General features: G+C 35.5%; 3 long non-coding RNA genes across 3 annotated transcripts in view; 1 reads left to right on the top strand and 2 right to left on the bottom strand.

Annotated features, from left to right (window-relative positions):
* Window positions 1–14,683, bottom strand: part of LOC309510125 — a 148,759-nt gene that overhangs the window by 9,897 nt on the left and 124,179 nt on the right. The gene's annotated exons all lie outside the window — the stretch shown is intronic.
* Window positions 1,613–2,417, bottom strand: LOC309510130. Its single transcript, XR_014210224.1, has 3 exons — window positions 2,110–2,417; window positions 1,921–2,001; window positions 1,613–1,701 (listed from the first exon to the last, which is right to left on the bottom strand). It is a non-coding gene; the product is annotated as an uncharacterized lncRNA (long non-coding RNA).
* LOC309510129 overlaps window positions 13,978–14,683 on the top strand; it is a 211,980-nt gene continuing 211,274 nt past the window's right edge. Inside the window, exon 1 of the long non-coding RNA XR_014210223.1 lies at window positions 13,978–14,671. This is a non-coding gene — a long non-coding RNA (uncharacterized lncRNA). The remainder of the gene's footprint in view (window positions 14,672–14,683) is intronic.

Below are 14,683 nucleotides of genomic sequence, written 5' to 3'. Positions count from 1 at the left end.
TGGTAAATACTGCCATAGAGAGTACTGTTGCAGTAGTCCAGTCTGGAGGTGATGAGGGCATGGATGAGATTGGTGCATTGGAGAATTAGTTCATCAATATAGAATATGGGGCTATGTATGCAGTATGATGCACCGAAGTAAGCAGGAGGATAGAACATGTCTTAATTCATATGAACTGACATGCACAGGCTTTTAGCATATGGGTTACAGTTTACATAGCCCCATATTGTAGATTGTGGAACCAACTTTACAGGTGGTACATTTTGGCCTATTTACCACTGAAGGACAGCTGATTCAACTACCAAAACCATATATTTTTCTAAAAGCCTATAGCTTGTGACAATGACTAACCCTAACCCTAACCCTAACCAGTTCTGTCAATGGTTGGAGAATTATTTAGTGAACTGGTTTGTCCCGAAAATTACTGTCCACATGCTGTCTGAGGATCCGAGTCTGAGCCCTTGACTTGCCAAAGCAGGTTAGCTATGAAACTGGATATATTTAGCAAAACATATACATCTGAATTTATTTTTCCAAAATTGCACATATCTTTATGTTTTATGGTCGTGATTATTGTTCATGACATGCTCATGATATTGTACTGTATCTCTGCATATGATATGCCTGGTGTGTGTGTGTGGCAATAAAATTACATATGATATTTAACCAGATAGAAGGAAGCATCTGAGAAAATTTTACTGCCCCTGGACCCCAGGTTACCTCAGTAGAGCCCACCGAAGGTGTAAAAAATGGCACATTTAAAAGGGCTTGAATCCTTAAAACACTGTCAGATCTTTCTGAAATGTGTTATGCTTATTACTTAAGATATGGTTTACAATTATATCGGTTATTGGTCCATCTCATGTGCAATTATGTTATATGAACCACATCATTCAATGACAAACGATTAAAAGTGTAATTATACAAAATATATCAAAAATGTGTACTTCTGACCCCTGTTGCTAGGCAACACCCTGTACAGCTTGGCTAAAGAACAATAAACAGGCTGCATGAAACTACAGAACTTTATAATATCACCCAATTACGCACTGAGTCATTGTTAGAAGGAAATAATTTTTATTGTTACTTATGCTATGGATTATCAATACATGAACATTCAATCAGAGGAAGAGTGTCCACTCCACACACATTGGGGGCACACCCGGAGTAGTGGGAATAATCTTTTTGACTGTAAACATAAACAAACATCAAATAAACTCCGATCACAAACTGCACAACTACCTTTAACAATAAAACACTGTTAACATACTAAATTTAAAAACTATTCCATATTTATTAATGTAATGCATACTAATTTCATTTACAGACATTGCTTCTTTTAATTAATTTGTACTTTGTTGAATGTTGTCTATTTGAAAGTGACAAAAGTATCTCAAAATTATTGTCTTCTCTATGCATATATGTATGAAAGTGACAAAAATATCTCAATATTTTGCAAAAATTGAATTTAATATACATTTAATGGAAACTACAGGGATGCAAGCAGATGATAGGTGGACAGGTGTGTGGGGTTGTGTTTAGGCTTAACAGGCTGTTTGATTCGACAGCCGTGTGCTAAAAGCGGCATGAGGTAAAAGCGGCACCACCACCACCACCATTGTCCACTGGAGCATTCTTATCGTCTTGGGTCTTCTTTTTGGGTCCTTCTACAGTCTCACCACCACAATATAACAGGAGAGCCTAAAAATCAAATTGGAAAAACATAGATTTATGGCCAAAATGCCCGTCATTATTGGGAAATAAGTCCCTTCAGAATGAAGCAAGACCTGTTCGCCTTGTAGGGAGTTATTTTCAATATAATGACTGGCGTTCTACACATGATCCCTTACTTATTAAATTACTACAGTCATTCACAGACATATTGTGTGGCTGTGAAATGAAAGTGAAAGATGTACTTACCAAGGATCAACGACCAAACAGTGGAGAGGTACTTCTACAGAGAAGTGGGACACGAGAAAGACCGGCTTCTTCAGCTTGCTTCTGGTTGGGGGGAGACAAATATGTAATGCTCAGCTGACATTTTCCAGTGGGTGTACAGAAGTTGGTAAAGTAAAAAATTGAGGATGTCCAAAACAGTACAACACTTACTTATCTACCTTACCAAGGACCACTGATGGAACTGAAACCAAATAATGGAGTGGGACCACATCAGCCTATCAGGAGCAGTGACTGGTAAAACATCAGTAAAGGGACAGATGTAAGGTCATTTAAAACACCAAGAATATAAAGTTTCAGCTAAATCAATCACACACACAACCCCCCAAAACAATCACAAATTATCAAATATTGTAAATAATCACACTACATCACCTTCTATTGTATGAATGTTGGAAACTGCCAGGTTGGAAACGTGTTTGTGATGACCATTATGGATATTGCACATTCATTTTAAATAATTAACACTGTCATCAGTGAGGGAATTTTTTTTTTTTTTTTTACAATAAATTGCATCTGACTGACAGCATGTCAGTTACTCAGCATAGAGAGAATGAAGAGTCCTGCTTCCATTTGTGCACACATTTTGCTCGGTTGAATAATTTACTAACCTCTTGATAAACCACATATCAAAAGAAGAACCTGTTTCTGTATGTTAGGCATTCTTGAATTATCCACTTCTGAAATGGCAGAAAATGTTGAACATCTACCATCTTCAACTCAGGGCTTGTAAACAACACTTTATTTTGAATAGAAATATAACAAAATTACTATAAAAAAAGTTATTGAATATGGAATGTACAATAAAAATAAATAAAACTACATATATTACAAAATGAACAAAATTAAAAAACTTAAACAAATGACTCCTTGGGCTCCCAAGTAGGAGTCCACTGTTTCCCACTGAAAACAGAAGGGAAAGAATGACGTTACATGTGATATTTCAATTATTAGATTGGGAATGTTAACTTCAAACACATTTGCACATTCTTCAAAACAGGTCTAGGTAAAAGCGTTTGACTTCAAAACATGTGTAAGAGTGAGAGTGAAATAGAGAGTCAGAGCAATCTTATTTCTGTATTTGTCATATAGTAGATCACATACCATGCTTCACAAGGCTCCCAGTCAATAAGTAATTCTGTTTGGCCCTATGACAGGAACAACAATACATGCTTACAATTCTTTTGCATCAGGCTTTGGTAACAGCCACCATGTTTCCTGTTTCATGTTTTACCATGATATTTAAAGTATTTTAGTCAAGAGACTGTAGTATATACTTTATACAATATTTACATTATTTGACTATTTGCCATCTTTACTTCTGTGATTGACGGGTATTTTAACTTAACATCTTGACTTTATTTTGACGTAAATAGAACAAATAAAGAGTAGTATGGTGTTCAGTTATGCATGTCTTACCTTTCTCACTCTTTCTTTCAGAGCACTCCTAATTGGATAAATACCCAGGCCTGTGTGGTAGGAGCAATCTGAAGGCATCAAAACTCAGATTAGGAACACAACAACATCATTAACATATCCAGGTCAAGCATTCACATCAAAATGATCAAATATCAAGTCTGAATGCAAATGTATTAAGTCATTTAAACTTACTTTTTTGTTTTCTTTTGCTTTTATCCATTTCTGCCTCTGTGGGATAGAAAAATTTCATTTTGGAAAATGGGGGGGGGAAATCCCCCCTTAGGTGATTCTTATGGGGGGGGATTTTTTATTTGAGGGGGGAGTTTAGACTTTTTTTTTATTACATTTATCTCGCCTAAATGTATGCTCACTCATTGCATTTTTACAATGGGGTAATTTTGTTCTTAAGAATTTACACAACACAAGGAAGCTTGATTTCAATCTTTGAATTAAATTGAAAAAAGTAGCACAAATAAATACAATAGAATAAAGATACCAATAAATAGAAATAAAGAGAAAAGTTTTTGCTTCGGTCTAACACTAGTATTCAGAAATACTACAGAGACTGAATAAAGTAATCAAATGTAAAATAACACTGGGTAGTATTTTAGTCCTGACTAAATTAAATACAAAGGCTATTAATCCTGATTCCTTAAAATGAAAGCTATGTTTTTTTGTTTTGACAACCAAATGAATGACAGACACATTCATTTGACAGGGACATCTCTCTCATTGTCCGATCTCTCTCTCTCTCTCTCTCTCTCTCTCTCATTTTCGTTATTCGTTTAGTCTTGTATTTGTCTTTACTGTTTGTATTGTTATATGCATACTCATGTAAATTGTAGAACTTGTATTCCTTAGTTCGATGTAGTATTAGTCAAATTATTAAAGACCCATTATATCCTAGATTGTCTCTGTATAAGTGTTCATTTTACAAGTCAATGAAATGACGATCAAGCTACGCTTTACAAATGCGCTACTGTTAAGTAACCTACATTTTATAAGAACAAGAAAGTAATTTTCTTGGCCAGAAAATATAGCTTTCTTCGAATTATAAGAAAGAGATAATTTTGTTGAGAAGTTCATGGAATTAATTTTACGACCAGTTTGCGGGACAAACAACTGTTTAATTAATACATTAATTTCCCTTAAAATTATTCTGATTAATTGATCTGAAAGAGGGACATTTTGGTATATTAATGATTGAATTATAATTCATTGTAATTGAACATTGATGTATACGAATAAGTCAAAATTTCAGCTTCAATAATTTATTAATATTGTAAGAATATAGATGAATCAACCCGATTCATAATTTTGATTCCCTATAATCATTTGAGCTAAGTCATATTCCTTACATGTCCCTGCCTAATCTAACTCTCTGGTAGACAGCAAGTGAGCAAATTAACTAAAACACAGTGGAATGTTGCTTTAAGAGCTTTGTAGTTAGCTGTAAGAGTTACCTTTTTTAGGTAGATGTATTTCACCTGCCTTCTCCACAAGGCCTTCTGCCTCCACAGCAGGGCTTTCCAGCCCCACCTTCTCCAAAAGGCCTGCCGTCACCACAGCGGGGCCTTCCAGCCCCGTCTCCTCCACGAGGCCTTCCGGCCCCGCCTCCTCCACGAGGCCTTCGGGCCCCGCCTCCTCCACGAGGCCTTCCGGCCCCGCCTCCTCCACGAGGCCTTCCGGCCCCGCCTCCTCCACGAGGCCTTCCGGACCCGCCTCCTCCACGAGGCCTTCCGGACCCTCCTCCTCCACGAGGCCTTCCGGCCCCGCCTCCTCCACGAGGCCTTCCGGACCCCTCCTCCTCCAAGAGGCCTTCCGGCCCCGCCTCCTCCACGAGGATTTCTGGCCCCGCCTCTCCTGAGGTGCCCTGCTCGTCACAGGGGGTGAGGGTTAGGGTGAGGACAGTGTCCTCACTCGCCTTCCAACCTGTTCAAATTTGATTAGAAAAAAAAGTAGGAATGAGGCTGAAATATAATGTATTATAAAAATTCAAACAGGCATATTATTTGACATTCCCACACAAAATAATTTTAAGACTATATTTCTTATCTTGTATGCATTTACATATTTCTGAAACACAGGCAAAAAATGGGCTATAGGCTATTTTTCACACTGGATGCAAGTTTACATGAGCTAAAGGCAAAACAATGGGGAAAACAGGGAAACTTGGTGCAACATACACCGAACTGCCATCTAAAGAAAACCCAACTATGTTTTACCAAATTTTCAGACTAGCCTACACTTGGTAACCTATATTAACAGGGCTATGTATTGAACATGGCTGGAATTATAACCTTAAAACATCTGAGTATTGTTTATTTATTTATTTTTCGACTTAGTTTCTCCACAACAAAAAGTAGTTCTACCTTCAGTGGACAGTGTCTTGTTTGCCACGATTGTCTTGCCATGTAACCAACATTCCACAACGTTGAAATGTAATAAGGTTGTCATTTGTTTTATAAAATATAAATATTTGATAAGTGCTGAAAAAATAGGGAAGGATTGACAATCAACTGTACACTGTATGGCGACTGAAAAAAATATACTGTACATCTCACCTGCACAAACCAACTCATAAAATGCTGACATTTTGCTGAGGTGTTGTGTAGCCAGCGGGTCCAGCTCACATCTTGGGGTGAGGGAAGTTATTTTAGGTTTCTTCCCATTGCCTTCCTTCTGAAGGAGGAGGAGTGGCTTGTAGCCCATTGCATGTAGCTTCTCAAGCTGCAAAGACATTTATTTGTAAAGGATAAAAAATGTATGTTATCAAAAAACCTGAGTGTAAATTCAGTTTGAGGCAAGACTTGAAATTTGTTCAAAGACCAAACATTGACAAAAAACTGCACATTATTACATGTCATATTATACTAAGTTCCTCTGATCATATTGACATAATTCAAATGCACTTATGACCAGCAAAAGCAAAATTACTGAGTCATCCTCAAAAGTGAAGTTTCTATTTTGTCAAATTTACTGTGTATGAAAAATTATCTCTGGCTTGAATTTGATGTTAGAATTATTAACAGATCAAGGACTCAACGTTAAATTTTAAAAGTGGTTAAAAGTCAAAATCTGGTTGCCACTTGTATGAATTTGGTAGCCAAGGGCAAACATTAATGTTCAGCCCTGTATATGATTTTTTTCACCCATCTTTCATGTTTACCACCCCAAATGAATAGGTTTACACTGAAAATCAATGCATTTCAATTCATTGCAAATACATAACAGGATTAGTTCTACGAGGAGGAAGGTGGGACATCTAGGATCCAGGATTTAGTAAAATACACAATATAGCTTTGTTCTTTACTTTGGTGAACCTATTCATACTGTATGTTTTTTTTTAAGGTTAAGTGCTCACGAAATAAATGAATTTTCGGTTATCGTTTGAATGTTTTCAGGGATTCTGCATTCTGGATGACGGTGGGGAGATCATTCCACCAGCATGGAACCGTGAATGAGAATGTTCTGGAGAGTGATTTTTTTGGCAAAGGTTACTTAGTTCATTAATGCCTTTCAAGTTAACAGTCAGTGACCTTAATGGTTAAATCTGCTGGCCTGTTCCCAAAAGCCATAACCAATTTGAACTCACACAGGCACTGACTCCACACTCACCCCCCGAACGCTTATACCTTTCTTCTACCCACCTACTGTGCAATATTTAACATTTAATACTTTTGATAACACTGATATTCTGTGCAATTTCATTACTGTTCAATATTTAATACTTAATATTTAATACTTCTGATACAATCAAAATCACACAGTATACAAACCATATTTATCTTTCTATTTTAATGTATATAGCTTATTAGAACTGTGCACCTTTTTCAATAAAGATTTACCTGGCCCGCAACTTGGACCCAGTTTTTAATTTTGGACCACCGTGTATTTGAGTTTAACACGCCTGCACTAGGCTTTAACTGTGTGAAAGAGAACCTTAAAGTTGCATTTTTTGTTTAAAATGTTTAGAGGTCGGTAAACCCTATATTTCAGAAGTCTGGCTTAAATCGCTCTTTTCAAAAATAAAAATAAAAGAATTTGAAAAATATATTATGATCTTCTGTCAAAAATGTCACTCAATCAGGACTGGTAAATGTGGCGACCCTATTAAAAAAGGTAGTGTTAATTGTACACACCAAAATGATGGCTTCGTCCCGCATGGCTGCCTCATTGTGGTTTTTTTTAAGATTGGCAAGCCACTCCCCCTTCTTCATATCAAGGGCCTGCAGCCTCTTCATCAAACGAGCCTTCTTGGGCTGCTCTGCCCCACAGGCCTTACAAACCTTAGTGGCACAGGGCATGACCTGGGGGCAGTTGGGGCATTTCTTTTGATTAGAAACCATATTGTCTGAGGAAAAAAAGAAAGAAAAAAGAGAAAGTTATTTATGTATAATATAGGCATAAATACCGATAGAAACATTCTGAATTAATATCACACTATGATTTAAAATCACACTATGCAAGGGATGCTATATGCTTTCTTAATTTCAATGGTCAAATTGTCTTAACCAGTCATTCTTCTGAGTTTTGAACTTTGTTCGTGATGACATTGTGATAAGGGTAAACATTTATCTGATTTTTAACTGCCATTTACACAATAATACAGTGTGTGTGTGCGTGTGTGTGTGTGTGTGTGTGTGTGTGTGTGTGTGTGTGTGTGTGTGTGTGTGTGTGTGTGTGTTGCCCAGATGAGAGACAGAACATCGTCCTATTGATAAAGGAAAAATGTGACAATTTCATGTCTAATGCATGTCAAATGTTAATATCACATTATTAAAATACACGAAAAGTGAAAAGGAAGAGTTGAGAAAAAGTTTGTGAACTAGTAGGCTACACTAACATGTGGCATGCTAAGACATGCAGTTAGCACTTTATAGGGTTTTATATCAGACAAATGGAAACACCAAAGCAATGTCACAAAAAAGTTAAAATAGGGCATAAGGCAGTCATGACAATACCCCAGCAACATAACGTTACATACTTGACTACACTTTTGCATGTATATTTATAGGCTACTTGTTCATGAGGTAATAATTTTAGCCTACCTTAATCAACGACTCCAGAGAAGTAATTGGCGCGAGCTCCGTCATCCGGATATTGTGAAAAAATAAATAAATAATTAAACAAATTAAAAATTATTTTTATTATTTCAACAGAGCATCAGAAGAAACTCCCTGGAACGTTTAAAATATATATTTCGGAGCTTAACTTACTGTAAAAAAATAAATAATAATAATAATAAAAAAAAAATTTAATTACAGAATTCAATATCAAGTCCTTGACACATAACTTTTACACATTTTCACATTTCGTAACAATATAGTTTAAATAAAAAGAACCAAAAAATAAAAAAATAAAGGGCATCACAAACGTATGTTAAATTCATTTAGCAGAGATAGGCCTACAGATCTTTGGACTTTTCAATTTAAAAAAAAAAACTTTTTACAAAAACCCGCTCGGCCCGTGTTTTGGCTTACTGTAATATTTCAAGACCGAAATAATATTATTAAAATAAAGAAATTAATGAATACAATGATGACATCTAAATAAATGTTGATAGATGTAGCGTTATAGTTTTAAAAATCCTATCAATAAACAGCAAAGCAATCCAGCTTCGAAATAATAACCGAAAAAGACCGAAATAATAATACATAATAAATATATAAACCGTGATAAGATCTCGTGAATAAATGTTGATTAAACAGCTTCTGTGCTCCAGCCCGATTGGCAGAAAGAATCGTGCTGTTGTACGAAAGATGCATCCAATTGAAATGCATTAGTTTAAAAAACGTGCTGAAATTACGAAAATAACGGCAGAAAGAATCGTGCTGTTCCAATTGAAAATAACGGCAGAAAGAATCGTGCTGTTCCAAATTCCAATTGAAAATAACGGCAGAAAGAATCGTGCTGTTCCAAATTCCAATTGAAATTACGGCAGAAAGAATCGTGCTGTTCCAATTGAAAATAACGGCAGAAAGAATCGTGCTGGATGCACGAAAGATTCATCCAATTGAAATGCATTAGTTTAAAAAACGTGCTGGAGTTACGAAAATAACGAAATAAACGTGTCCCTGCCACGAATAAATAGATTAAATTACGTGACCACTTCACGAACTGCCGTGAGACTGGGTTGATTCTACACAGAGAAAGACAAGTACTGCTCTGATCCAACAGCGCGCTGGATTCAATTCAGACTGAAAGGTACGAGCCTATATTAATATGACATCTTAATATGATGCTTGTGTATTGATAAAAAATAAAATGAAAAAAACGTATAACATGATCATCTTTCCTTCAGGTCTGAAGGAGATTGAGGACTGAGCCAACTGAGGCCTAAAGATGCCGCAAATCTATCTATATCAATTTATTCAAATAGAATATATATGTTTATTTAGGCAAACAAGGTCCCATTAGACCCCTTTAGCTTATGTGAAAGTTAAAAGAAGTTTCACTTAATTGCTTTGTTTTATCTCCTTTAAATTTGAAATGCACTTTTGGTGGAAAAATGACACTGCTTACTTACATCCAGCCTTTTCTCTGTAACAGTTTGTACTGTATTTAATCATATTTAAGCTAGATCATTAAAGAAATATGTGACCCTGGATCACAAAACCAGTCACAAGTCGCACGGGTATATTTGTGGCAATAGCCAACAACATATGGGTCAAAATTATGGATTTTTCTTTTATACCAAAAATCATCAGGATATTAAGTAAAGATCATGTTCCATGAAGATATTTTGTAAATTTCCTACCGTAAATATATAAAACATTTATTTTGCTTAGATTTTTTGCACCCTCAGATTCCAGATTTTCAAATAGCTGTATCTCAGACAAATATTGTCCTATTGTCCTTTTTGTCCCAATTAAAAAAAAAATTGACCCATGTGACTGGTTTTGTGGTCCAGGTTCACATATAAATCCTCGTGTTATTAAGAATCAGAATTACTTTCTCTCTTCTTCTCACTTATAATGATACTATTGCTTCCGAGTCCTTTTTGAGGTAAAAAAAAAAAAGAGCCAGTCCCCATTGACTGTAATTGAATGGGAAAAAAGATAACAGCATACTAATATTTTGCAGATTATAAGAGAATTTTCGTTTTTGGGTGAAACATTTGTATGTAGTATACTAATTAATTGTGTTACAGTAATAGAAAGTTCGCCCTCTAGTGGAGAACAGCACCTAATGCACAGAGTAGGTTATGCAATTTATCAGCCAAAAAACTCTCAACCAGTGTTTATTTGGCTTAGCAAATAAACAAATGAAACATGTTATGGGATAGATTCACAAGCAAAGGCATAAACAGAAATAAACTTTTTTTTTTTTACTTTGCATAGGCTACTGTACGCACACATCCCCAAACAAGACGTTAAAAAACAAAAAGGGTAATATTGGGAAGTTATATAGAATCCGTGTATCATTCGTTCAGTCGTTTTTTGAATTAATATTGAATATAGAAAAATGAGAAAACGGTTCCTTTTTCGTTTTTTCATTTTTTACAAAAAAACGAAAAACAAGAATTCAGCTGGATTTCTCGTTTTTCGTTCTCAGTTAGAAAAATGAATAAACAGCTTGAATATTCGATTTCTACACGTGGGCGGGAATTAAACGCCCCTTTCCTCTGATTTGTCAGCCGAAGATCAAACTGTTCCGTCATCAGTTCTGCACAGCAGAATAAGAGTCCTCCGTTGTGCGGATTCTTAACGTATTTATTGCAACTACATTTAATTTTTTTCTCATCAAACCACCAGACTAACGAATGTCTCGACACAACCCGTACCGGGGAATAGCCTAGATAGGGCTTTCTTCTGTGTATATATAAATTCACCTACGATTTGCATCAGCTGGCTATATGGGCAGGATAAATGACGGCTGTTAGCCTATCATTGTCGCACTCGCCCAGTAATTAAAAAAATATATATTATAAATTAAGATATAGGCCTAAAACAATATAATTAGTTGTAAATTAAATATTTTTAACACTATGCAAAAAGAAAAGAATAATGCATTGACTATATAATTGGCCTATATTAACGTTAACGTATAAACTGTCATTCAGACTGACTAGCCTATCTAACAACTGGAGAAGTTTTATGATGTAGGCCTTGTGTTTTATTAAAATGTTTTATCATTTATATCTCTAGGATGCGCGCTTGTGCGTGGCGCGCCGGGTCATGTTAAGAGGGAAACGCGCGCGTCACATCGTTGTAAAAAAAGCATATTCATAAATAGTGTAAAAGACCGGTAAATAAAATACAACATTAACATTATAAACACTATTAATAACATAATATGCGTATTTTAACGAGAAACTGAAACTGTACAGAGCAGACGTTGGTTTCGGGCATCTCTTATTCGTCCAGTAGGCCTAGCCTATCCATATTTGCAATGTAACATTTGGATGCTAATTAATAATGTAAAAAAGTCTTCGTACTTCATTCGAGTCCCAATAGGCCTACACGTAAATCAGCATCTCCACAGCAAGGGAAATTAGTTTGGAATGTCAACAGACCGATTAAGCAGAATAACGTTTTATATGTTTGGTTGACTGTGATTTATTTTAATAACGAACAGGCTGCGACACCCGACATCACTTGGATGTGTTGCTCAACAGGGGATTTAATAGCTACTGTCGTTTTCTCATTTTTCTATATTCAATATTAATTCAAAAAACGACTGAACGAATGGTACACGGATTCTATATAACTTCCCAATATTACCCTTTTTGTTTTTTAACGTCTTGTTTGGGGATGTGTGCGTACAGTAGCCTATGCAAAGTAAAAAAAAAAAAAGTTTATTTCTGTTTATGCCTTTGCTTGTGAATCTATCCAATAACATGTTTCATTTGTTTATTTGCTAAGCCAAATAAACACTGGTTGAGAGTTTTTTGGCTGATAAATTGCATAACCTACTCTGTGCATTAGGTGCTGTTCTCCACTAGAGGGCGAACTTTCTATTACTGTAACACAATTAATTAGTATACTACATACAAATGTTTCACCCAAAAACGAAAATTCTCTTATAATCTGCAAAATAATAGTATGCTGTTATCTTTTTCCCCATTCAATTACAGTCAATGGGGACTGGCTCTTTTTTTTTTAACCTCAAAAAGGACTCGGAAATATGACATTTACCCTCAATGGCCCAGTAGTAGCCTTCAAATACGTGAGCAGAAGTTATGTTTAAATGCTGTGAATTTCAGTTTATCCTTCATTCTAACTTTTGCCTTAAAGGGGTCATATAATGCCATTTTTGTACAAGCTAATATGATTATTTAGGGTCTAAATTAAAAGTTTGTAATATACTTTATTTAAAAAATTCTCATTAGTATTGTAAGAAAACACTAATTTTACCTGGTCAAAAACAGCTCTGTTTTCAGCACGCCGTTTAAGTGCATGTGTCTTTAAATGATAATGAGCTTTGCTCACCCCGCCCCTCTGCTCTGTGCGCACACCGTTTGTAACACAATAACACAATAACCATAACGCGTTGTTCATTATAAACGTGGGATTATGAATTATATTGAGAACGTTGTACATAGAAAACATGCCGTAATGTACCCTGAGTGTAAACAGCCGCATTCATCGTGAAGCGTGCAAGCGATTTGCAAAGATTAATATAAAGATTAATATAAAGGTTAATAAAACGTTACACTCCCTTCGAAATGTATATTCAAATATTGGATTCAATCTTTTTGTCAACTTGTTTTATTTCAATTAGGACAGGTTTTTTTATTTTAATGTTATTTTTTTAGATCTGATTGATTGTAGACCTCTTTATCTGAGCTTATGCACCTAATTTTTTTACCAAAAAAAAACATTATTCTTGTGTAATTTTAGCAATATTGCATAAAATGTAAAATTTTTCTGTATACACTGTATCACACTAGTGTGCTTTACCAGGAATTTAGTTTTGAAATGCTTTTATTTTGTACAAATGGAACAAAAAGTCAGACTTGTGGTGCTCCCGGTCAAAATTGAACAGCCTACAAAAAGTACCTTTTGAATCTCTCATTATGCTATATTATCACCAAATATTAATTGGATTCAATCTTTTTGTCAGCTTGTTCTTCAAATTTAACTTCTTTAAATTAGTTTTTTTTTTTAAGGTGTTTTGATTATTTTTTAAACTGACTGATTGTAAGCCTCATTAATCTGAGCTTATATTGGTCAAAAATGAACATCCATCGAAAATGAATGGTGAGATCGAAAATACATCAGACAATATATGTTTTCAAACATTTAGTGTTCAGGAGCATCATGTTCATGTTCACATAATTGCATGTGTGCTTGCAAAGATCTCGGAGGCCTCGGACCTGTGCATGCATGGATATGCACACTCTCACTACCGTGCACACACACACACACACACACACACACACACACACACACACACACACACACACACACACACACACACACACACACACACACACACACACACACACACACACACACACACACACACACACACACACTCACTACCGTGCACACACACACACACACACACACACACATGTACACAAACAAACTATTTTGAGTATTACAGGCTTTCTTTCTCACAGATCACTTTATCAAAATAAACTTCCTAGTTAAATATTAAAGCACACTTCTGTCATATTTTGTTGAATATTGACAAATTTATCCACAAATCAGGCTTTCATTACTCAAAAGCTGAGGTGCATGAGCTCAGATCGATGAGGTCTATAGGCCTATGATCAATCAGTTCCAAAAAGAAATAGAAAACCTGTGCCAATTGACAGACAAGTTGATAAAAAAGATTGAATCCAATATTTGGTGATAATATAGCATAACAAACGATTTACAAGCAATTTTTAAAAGGCCGGTCATTTTTGACCGAGTACACAAAAGGTGTTACAGGGTTTTCAACAAAGCACAAGGGTTAAGCTCTGCTTTATTGACTATTTAAGGTGAGCTAGTGAGAGTCTTGAATATAATCTCTCAGACACAAGCAGTGAAAGTTGAAGATCGACTGTGACAATGGAGACACAAAGGATCCTCATGAGGAGTTTGGCTGTTGTGGTTTTTTCATCTGTGATCTGGACAAAAATCTAAAAGCAAACTCATAATGAGAACACATTATTAGAAATGAATTTATTAGGATTAACCCCTTGAGATGAATCATCTAATTTTCGAGGGGGTTACGCCACATGTAAGTAACCATGTTTATTCTAATGCCTGATCTGTGATCAGTGATTTTTGATGTGTAATTATTCAAGTTCAGACAGATTATCTTTCTCTCAAAATCGTTCAATACTGTTTATGCATCAGTAAATCAAGCC

Source organism: Leuciscus leuciscus (genome assembly GCF_965113295.1).
Source record: "Leuciscus leuciscus genome assembly, contig: SUPER_11_unloc_2, whole genome shotgun sequence".
In the NCBI taxonomy this organism is placed as follows: Eukaryota; Metazoa; Chordata; class Actinopteri; order Cypriniformes; family Leuciscidae; genus Leuciscus; species Leuciscus leuciscus.
This window is presented reverse-complemented; position numbering and strand designations above follow the sequence as displayed.